The following is a 10,263-nucleotide window of genomic DNA, read 5'->3' as shown; positions in this document are numbered from 1 at the left end:
ACTGCTAGAAGAAAAGCTTGTCTAAAGGCTACAGTTTGGGGTTTGCTCTGCCCATGGCCACCAGGACCATGTGAACGCAGCCAGGTGGGCACGCAGCTCTCAGTAGACCAGCACTTTCCTCCACACCAGGTCTCTCAAGCAACGAGGCCATGACTAAGGACACATCCAGCTCTAAAGGCTGCCCAATGGCTTTGCTTAGTTTTGAATTGGGCTTTTCTTAAGTTCTCTCCTGTTGAGACTTTTCACAATCTGTTCTTAAAAATTGTGAGCTGGATCATTTCAGCTACTACAAACATTGAAAAAAATTGTTTTCAAGACTTCAATGAACATAATTTTCCCCCATCTCTGAGAAACGATGTCTCTTATGTTCATCAATAGACTGACTTTTATATCTCACCTACCCTATAAACAAATGCAGTTATAATATTCATAATTACTGTGTGTTTCTCTACAATAAGGCAACTGTATCTCGCAATTTTAGTCTGAGACTTGGAGAGCTCAAGGACAGTCTGGAATTAAGTACATCAAGAAGTGGGCTCAAAAAAAAACCAAGGAGAAAAGAATCATGCAATTTCAACTACAGGGAGAAAAAAAAAAAAAAAAGAAAGAAAAAAAGGAAGGAAATCTAGCATTTGGTGGGCTTAGTTTGGCCCCTAGTGGATAGCAATTCTCATTGTCACATTGAATTGGTAGCCTCTGCTTAAGCAAAAAGCCAGGACAGAATAACCCTGGAGACAAAATTACCTCTCGGCTTTGGAGATGAAGCTTCCTTCAAGCTAGACCTGAGATGAATTTGCAGCCTACTGTCAGCACGGGAAGCTAAATAACATTTGCCTCCTCAGCACGACTGCTGAGGACATTTAAAATCCACGTGCAGAAAATGAATCCTCCCCTTTCCACCTAAGTTACAAAAGATGCCTACGAAAGGAAAGGCCATTTTCTCCTCTTCCTTTGCTAATTAAAAGACAGGGAAGATGCCCGACATGCCAAGCGAGCGGTTCCTCGTGCATGCGCGGCCGCCGTCACTCACCCCAAGCACAACGAGGCAGTCGGCTGGCGATTATAGACTCCTATTGATTTCCAATTTTCACCAGGCATGGCCGAGTCCCGCGGGATCGAAACATTTGGAGATTTTTATCAGTCTTGCAGTGAAGAAAGAACACGGTGATATAATTGGCACAGGATAGCAATAAGGCTTGCCTCTTCTGCTTTCAATTTAGTCCCTTACTGCAATTTCTTGACAGTAGATTTCTTAGTGTTGATGGCCTCATATAATCTTCCCAGGGACCAGGCCAAACTCTATATAAAGGTGTACATATTGGGTCTTTTTAAACCAAATAGCCGCCCTTCACATCGGAGTGCTACCCCAGAGCAGGCTCTACCACATAACAAATGTTTTGTTTTTCACTAGTCACGTCATCTAATGTTTTATATATTCCTATTTTGCTGCTAGGTTGCAATATCTAGTGCACTTCTGATCAAAGTATTTAACATCACTAAAATGTGCTCGTAACAACTATTTATTTGTAGTATTAAAATATGGCATAGATAGCCTCAGGTTGTTGACAAAATGTAATTTGCACAGACTACAGTAAAAACAAGATGATGCATATATAATCTCTTCCTGCGAGGTGAAAAGGGAAAGCACATCAGCAGTATTTCTGTTTAGAACAGCTCCTTTAACACGGAATTAACTCCAGTGATTCTCCTCAATAATATCTGTGTTCAAATCCCAAATTTTAAAATGCTAATGCAGAGGAGAAAACCTGAAGTGTGCTGAAACAGTGAGGAACAATGCAGTTAGGCAGAGTTCTGGTGAAATCGAGCCAGGTACATTTCTATTTCCATGTGGAAGGTGGACTGATGTTTAGTGCTGATTTAGGCACCCCATACAAGCAAGAGGGCCTAGCAGAACAAAGCTTGTTTTGTCTGACTGAAGCAACGGGTGCTTTTAGTGTCTGTGCAGAGCAACACTACTTACGGTGTGAGGGCTGATCAAAAAGCAAGAGCTTGATTTCATCAAACATAAACAAATACTTATTTGACTCAGGTGGAGTATTTAGAGGTTGAGCATCTCAGACACATGTTGGAGGGGCAATCCACGCAAAAATATGAATGCAACTGTAATATCCCTTGTTGTTGAACTAGATCATATCTGAGTCCGAGTACAACCTAAATGGACTGTGTTCAGACCATGTAACGTGCTGCTTTTCCTATAGAGCAACCCTACCTGAACAGGCCACAGGATTCATGTTGTTTGTCAGACCTGGACAGGATAGAGATGTCCTTAGGGCGTGGGAGCTTGTCCAGCACAAACCTTTTCCTCAGTGGACATGGAGACACTTAAACATCAGATGCTAATTCCTGGGAACAGCTGACTGAAAGCTTCAAGACAGTGTTTAAATGCTTGAAAAAAGTTACCACATTATGAGCATTGCTACAGCTAAAATGGATCTGAATTGCCCTAATGCATCTGTTTTAATAAGATCTGTCATAACCGTGATCAAAAGATGCAAGCAAAACAAGGTCTTTAAGCCAAAGTAAAGATAATATTAGATATAGTAATACAGATGATGTAGACAAGCGTTTCAGGCATACAAACCTTTCTTCATAAAAGAGAGATTGCAAAAAATCTTGCGATCTTGCCTTTTTTTTTTTTTTTTTTTTAAACACACACACACACATACACACACACACACTCTTCCCTACAAGCCTCATCTAGCTGCAATGTGTCAGAGCACATCCAAAAATGCAGGTCCAGGGCTCTCGCAGCACAGGATGATAGAAGGAAGAAAAGAATAAAATAGCAGATGAGCTCCTTCAGAATAACCAGAGCTCCTGAGACCAAAAGGCATGACGGCTGGAAGAGGAACGCATGCCTTGATGTGCTCTGTTTGGGTTAGTACTAAGGGAAGGCAGTGATTTTAAAATTTAATTATAGTTTAAGAACAATTACAGGCATAGAAAACTAGCTACAGGCCCTTGAAAGATTATAATGCTGGGGACAATCTGATATAGCTTAACACACTAATATCAGTGCTGAGACATAAATATATAAGAGAACTTCACAATTGCCTCAGCAAGAGTCTACATGAGAATGAATCTTCTCCCACTGAAAGTTACCAGGGTCAAGGCTTACAGAAATAGGACTTACTTGGGAGAAAGAAGCAAGAGCCAAGATTTAAATGTTAGTTTTGGAGATTTGAACTGGAAAGCAAGTTGCCAAAATTTGCCTAACAGCAGGAGGGTGTCATTATTATTATTATTATTATCATCATCATTTTGTAAAGACTTACAAAGAATTTTATCTCCAAAATGCTGACAGCAGAAGTAATGACATACTGGGCTAATATAAGGGATCCCGGGCCCATACCCAACTTTGTCCCTAGGAAAAATCCCCTGATTCAGGCATAATACTAGTTACATTCAGCGATAAGAGTAATAAAGCATGAAAATTTGAGGAACGCGTGTATTTTGTGTGAGTGAAAAGGACCAACTCCCTCACTCAAAGCAACAGAAAAAGGTTATGGAGAAATATAAGCTCCAAATGACTGCAGCATGCAGCCGCACCGGACGGCTAAGGAGGACAGTTACTGGAAAAATCACTTTGTGCTCATTTATGTTTGAAGTGGTTAGTCTGGTGTAAAAGCTATTCCACTTTCAACCAATTGATGAATTAGCAATTTTGAAAACATCTCATTTAAATTATCATTTTGAAGACCTCTGAAAGCCATTTTCTTGAAGCTTGCATATGAAGGCTCATCCAAATCAGAAAAACATGCTCAAAGGCAAGTTCCAAAATAGATCAAAAAATATTAAATTATCAGAAGTAAGCATAACAAAGCTTTCTTACTATAAAGAGAAGCCATGAAATATCACAGAAGCCACCATGTCTCTAACCATAGTACAGTGATTAAAAAAATCCTTAAGGATTACGTTAAAGAACAAGATCAGATAGTTAAGTATTCGATATATATTCAAAATATAAGTAAAAATATAACAGGTTTACCATCTTCATAGGAAAAAAAGCACTGGTGCACATCACTAGCAACCTTACCATCATGCTCCCCCCACAAAACTGAAAAAACACAAAAATAACAACAGCAACAACTCTTGCAACACAGCCACCAATCCTTACTGATAAATCAAAGATCTTGAGAATAATGGTGCAGTTAGAGAAACAAATAATTATTCCTTAATAAAAACAAAATATCTTGGGAGATTAAAAATAAAGGCCATTTAGATTCTCTTTGATACAGCAAAGAATGAGGAAAGTATTTCCTGTGAAAGAGCCTAATAATCCCTTGATTTCAAGCGACTGTTGTCTATGGAAATGCAGTTAGTGGACACACACACCACCTTAGGTCGGGTAGTAAACTAACCCTGAGTTCCTAACACTTCAAAAATGAGTAGAATAATCATTGCTATTTATGACCAGAACTCTTAAAAGAAAATGCAGAGGCTAAATAGGTCAACACCATGCAAGGGAATCTGCCTTAACAATGACCACCAAGGAGCAGCAAAACCAGCAGCTCCCATGTCAAATTCCTGGGAAGAATTACTGCGCTGAGGCGGCTGGCGGGGGCCGCTCGGGGCGCAGGCGGGCGGCTGCACCGTGCCGCCCGGGAGCCGCGCGCGGGAGCTCCCCCGGAGCCAGGGACTGCGGGCAGCCCCGGGAACGTCTGCCTGACCTGCCACAGCCGCCCCCAAAGCTGCAGTCCGAGCTCCGGGAGAGCCTGCTGGGGTCAACCGCGCCTCGATACCGTAACGGGGCTTCTGGGTCGGCGTTGGGCACCACTCGCTTACGGGCCTGTTAGTTGCAGCCACGGAGCGACGTCTCACCATGTGCTAGCTCTGCTTGGCTCCACAGCCTCAGGATCATCTCCTTTGGAGAAGAAACCTAAATACCTCAGCAATTGCACAGAAAAACAATATTACAACATGGGTGCTACATGGCCATGATGTTAAAACCTTAACTGCTAGTCAGTGGTAGGAAAGCTCATGGCATTTTGTTGCTGTTTATAAAAAAACCATCATTTTGTATATGCTTAAGTTTGACTTTCAAAACTCAGTGAAATAAGCATTTGCTCTTGATTTTGCTTGCTTGTGACAACTTTCTAATAAGGAGTGTTAGCAGAGACATTTTAATAGATGAAAAATCTATGAGGTTGGATTGAAACCTTTACAAAGCACAAAGACAATCCGTATGAGAGCTTCATCATCCTGAAAAATAATAGAACCCAAGATATGGAAAAAAACAATAGATCAGTTATTTCCCCCTCTCTACTTTACCAACATTTTGCCATAAATGTTTCAATTTGATGTTTCAAATCTCCCTTATGCGAGGATGACTCCCATGAAATTAGCTCCTCTCCGCTCACTGCCACCTAACATCGCCGTGACAACTCCAGTAATTGCTTTCACGGGGTAAGCAACACTCAGAGAGCATGAATATTCCTTTGTGAAACCCAGCAATTAGAGCTGAGGAAGAGGCTTGCGCTACGCTCGCGGTGGGGCCGCCTGGGAGCCGCTTCCAGGAGGCTCCTTCCCGGCAGCGTCTCGGCCGCATGGGAAGCGCTCCCTTTCTCCGCGGTTGCAGGCGGAAACCTCTTCCCTCACGCTCACAGAACCAGCAGTTGGGGAAGCTCGGGGCAGCTGGGCAAGGCTGACTTGCATCGCTACAGGCAAACGGCACGGCGCGGTACCGCGGGACAAGCGGCGCGACGCTCCGCGCGCAACAGGCGCCTCGCGCAGCAGTCGCGCTCCCCAGACATAAAATAATGGCTCGTATTGCTCGTATTGCGGCATTGCAGAACAGTCCTGGAAATTAGAAATGCTCCAATACCTCCAAGCAAAAAAGAGCCCGCTGCCGCCCCTGATTGCCCCTGCAATACCACAATGCCCAGATCATCTCAAAATTAAATATACCTCGATATTTGAACTGCTCAGGCTCCAGAGCCTCAGCCTCTGGCACTTCATAATGCTTAGGTAATAAACGAACAATCTTATTTTATCAAAAAATAAAGAAAGAAGGGAAAAAAAGAGAGAGAGAAAAAAAAAGAATGTCGAGGAAATAGCGGCTGCAAAATGGAAGCCACCGTTTCAGACACCAGGTCTCATTAATCTTACTGATGAATAGGATCTTTATAAAAGGAGACTCAGCAGTTGAGAGAATTGAAAGGAAATAGTATGGAAAGTGAAGCAGCAGTTTCTTGTACCAGTTCTTATGTGTTTTAAATTAAGTAGCTTTTGTGGAAGCTTGAATCAAAAAGAAAAAAAAAATGTGAGTAATTCCTGCTTTGCAGGGGGAATGCATGTGGAAGACAAGGATGCTCCTTTTACTGCAAGCCCTTCCTGGCAAAGGGATTAGATCAAGAATACAGCCAAAAAAGGAATGGAAATGCACTGTTCAGCGATTAGTTTATGACATTCTACCCTATATATAGTGTCTATTTGGCAAACTCTCCTGCAGTTCTGTATTTTTCATTGCAAGTGGCTTATATCAGTACTGACATCTTGCAGATGTTAGTAGCTTTGATTTTTTTCCCCCATGTTGCAAATGAGTTGGCATGGAAACAACTCTTTTCTGGCAACATGACATATGATTCAAGGCAAAATGCATTTAACACAGATGAATAGTTCAGGAATATGCCTGTAACAAAAAGTCATCTTGAAAGCTGCTTTGCATTTGTTGGTGTTTATGACAACTTTTTCAAGACAGTCTCTTAAAAAAAAAAAAATAATTATTATCAAGTGTGTTTAAGACTAGGGACCCATGATGAATTTTTCACTGCCTTGACGCTATTTGCTTTACTTCATCCTCAATATATTTGCTTTAATAACGAGAGAGATGTTATGGGAAGAAAAAAGCAGAAAGGAGCAGAAAAAAAAAAAAAGAAAGAAGGATTTTTCCTTGTTGTTTTAAACAACCACTGTTAGGTTTTGAAACAGCTACCTTGTCCTTGAATTAACTCCCTACACCCCAGAGCAACCCGGGCGGCCGCAGCTTCCGACAGGGGCTCAGGGCGCCTGCGAGGGGGCGACGCTACCGGCAGCGTCGGCCTGTGGGGCCTCCCAGCCGCACAGGGCAAGTGCCCTCCCTCTCACGTCACTCTTGGCTCCAAACCACGCGTGAGGTTTGGAGAGAGTCCAGAGGGCATTTCCACCTTCCTGGGCGTTTCGGACAGAGCCGAGGGAGCTCCTGCTCCTTGCAGTGGTTGAGGCCAAAGCCCAGCGGGGAGGAAGGAGCCAGGGAAGCAGCCCCTGGCACCCTCGCAGCTGGCACTCGTGCTCCAGATTTCACCTTCCCAGGGAGCTAGAGGGAGAGCAGGAACACATTCCTGCAAGACTCCGGCACGACACAGAGTTGCCATGTCCATCTGCACAAGCGCTGCCCACCACCAAGTGTTTACAGCGTGCACTGGTAACCACTTGTTGCTATCAACTCTGGCCTAAAAATCCAATTTTCACAGAAAAAAAAAAATTTGCTTGAGAACATAGAGTCCTTCCCAGACATTTCTGCAGCTTCCTGTTACAGGAACGCGGAGGTTACCCTATAGCACGGACACGCAGCAAGTGGATTTCCCCCTGCACCAAGGCAGCCTCTGGATTGCAGCGGGCAGGGAGCTGCCGGGAGCAGCAGCGTGCAGGCTGGGGCTGGCGTGGGACGCTGTCTGAGCCTGGTCCAAACTTCAAGCCTTTTGAAATATTATTATTACTGAAGAAGCCTGGCAAGAACTCACCTCAGTGATTTAGAGGAGTCTGAATTCAATAAAATTAGCATTTAAATGAACCTAATTAAGAAATGCTGTAAACTGTGAGCATGCCCGAACCACGCAGGGCGCCTCGTGCATGAGCGCGCCGGGTGCTACCGCGAGGCGAGGCAGCCCCGGTGCGCGGGGCGAGCAAAGGGGCTGTCTCCTCACTTACAAAAAAATAAAAAGAGTAAAAAATTGGCAAACATGATCTATGAAGGGATATACATGGAGCAGACACAGCCGTTAGGATCTGACTGGCCACTTCTGAGTGGTCAGATTATTTTGCAAAAGGTACGAACTAAGCTCAAGCATCTGCCATATCACATGAGCATGCAAAGCATCTTGTATGTACTTGGCTTCCCAACTGCAAGAATAAAAAATCCAAAAAGACAACATTTATTTTACTAGTATTTGGATGCATCTTTTTTCCTAATGAATGCACCTGGGTTTTTTTGGATGATAAATTGTCCATTACAGAAAGCTCAAGTGTTTTTTTCTTTCTCCTTTCTTCTACCTGTTTTGCTTATGCTGCCATTAACAGTGTTGCAGCTACTATTTGAATTTTATCATTGTTTCTGCCACGAGCTATGCAGTATAGAAAAAAAAATTGTTAGAGTGAGCTTATAATCACAAGTATTTTAATTTATTAAATAAATGACCTAATTGCTTCCCTGAGATCTATTTTTCTTCTTTCTCTTGACCCTATTGAGAGTTAATCAGTTTCTTGGTGCTAATTAGATGTCAGCATTAGTAGCCTTCTAATACATAAGAGATAATGACACCATCGTGCAAGACACAGTGTCCAACACATGACCCTGTTTCCTTAAATTATACCCTAAGGATTCATAGGGAAGCCGAGACGCTTCATAGTTTTGCAGCAGCAGCTCCTTCTTCTGCACGTAGCTCGTGCTGCAGATTTGACAGAGAAGTGGAGAATGAGCCACAAATACACCCTTTTGCTCTGCAGAGTTTTAATAGGAATTAAGCAAGGTACTGTGTTCTTGTCCCTCTTTGCAAATCAAGTACGCAGTGGTTCTTTGGCATGAGAACAGTGACACAAAGAGGGTTTAAATAACAAATCAGTATTTCAGTTTTACAGATTAACAAACTGCTGGCAGGAAATTAAAACCCGCATCTTGCTCCTGTAACTCCACCTGTGCACTGCAGCCGGAGCGGGGAGAGCGGTTTGCACAAGCATCGCTCGTGTCTGCAGCACTAGAGATTTCAGCGCAGAAAAGTCAGGTTTTTGGTTTTTGCAGGGATTCTGGGCAAGACTATTTGCTACAGTGGATAAAAAAGATCCTTCTCTGCCTCCCTAACCCATGTCCTGCCCTGCTCTCTCCACGAGCCCCTTTTCCAGCTGCACAACAGCTCTGCGGAGCTGGAGCTTACATAACTTTTTGCCAGGAACAAAACCAGCCCAAACCAAGGATGAAACTCCACACAACAGCCTGGTTTGCTGGGAAAGAGTCGGGCTGTGGTGGACGCAGGTCATGGACAAAGGAAGCCTCAAGACCATCCATGCTGTGATCCCCCCCCCCACAGCCACTGCTCCTCGGCCCCTTTCCTCGCCCCTTGCTCATCCAGGGAGACTCTGGGGCTTCCCACAAGCGGGTTGGGATCCCAGCAGCAGGATCTTCATGGCCAAGAGCTACCAGGCTTTCTCACAGCAAGGACAACCTCCCTGCTCTCCCACCTCCAACTCTCAGGCAGCTGTAGGGAAGAGAGTTGCCTTAGATCCAGCCCTTTGGTAGAGGAGGAAAAATCACCTTATTTTCACCAGAAAGCATTTACCAGTGGACTAGTCCTTCAGACCTTTCTGATGCAAAGGCAGTGAATGTGCCATCAAAAATACCTGCCAGGACAGAAATACTGACCAGGGCTAGAATTTTGAAATAAAATTTCAAGATTAGCAAAAGCTCTAACTGCCCAAAATAAATAATAAAAAAAATACCAAGCACCTGACAACTTCATGATGGTAAAATTCTCCGGAGTTGACCTTAAAACATAAATACAGGGAAACCAGGAATTGGGAGGGAAGTAAAGAGGAAATTGCAGCCCTTTCAGGGCTGCTTGCTCTCTAAACACCGTGACCAGTTCTACACCTGAAAGTCACTAAATGCATTTTCTGTTTGGTATTTTTAAGTGCTGTTATGCCTGAGAGGTGTTAATAGCTCATCCATTAGTTGTGACCCAGACTTCACAACTTCACCCTAGCTTCATTAGAGCAATTGTGTGGGTTAATGCACTCTACTTTCATCCAGCAGTTAAACCTCTGAGGTTCAGGGGTATCAAAGTGGTATCAAAGCCACGGCACAGGGCACAGACCTCCTTTGAAGGCCTGTGGCCCCAAGAAGGATCTCTGAACTCGAGTCAGTTCCTGGGGGAAGGCTGGAGCAAGAGGGAAAGTGTGTTTGGAGGCACAGAGTAAGAGAAACTCCAACCAGACGCAGCACCTAGGCAGAGGGCAATGATACCTCACCCAAGGCTGCTGGAAGGTCTTTGG

Source organism: Nothoprocta perdicaria, unplaced genomic scaffold, assembly GCF_003342845.1.
Source record: "Nothoprocta perdicaria isolate Ctin4 unplaced genomic scaffold, notPer1 scaffold_20, whole genome shotgun sequence".
Taxonomy (NCBI): domain Eukaryota; kingdom Metazoa; phylum Chordata; class Aves; order Tinamiformes; family Tinamidae; genus Nothoprocta; species Nothoprocta perdicaria.
Note: the sequence above shows the minus strand (reverse complement) of the source record.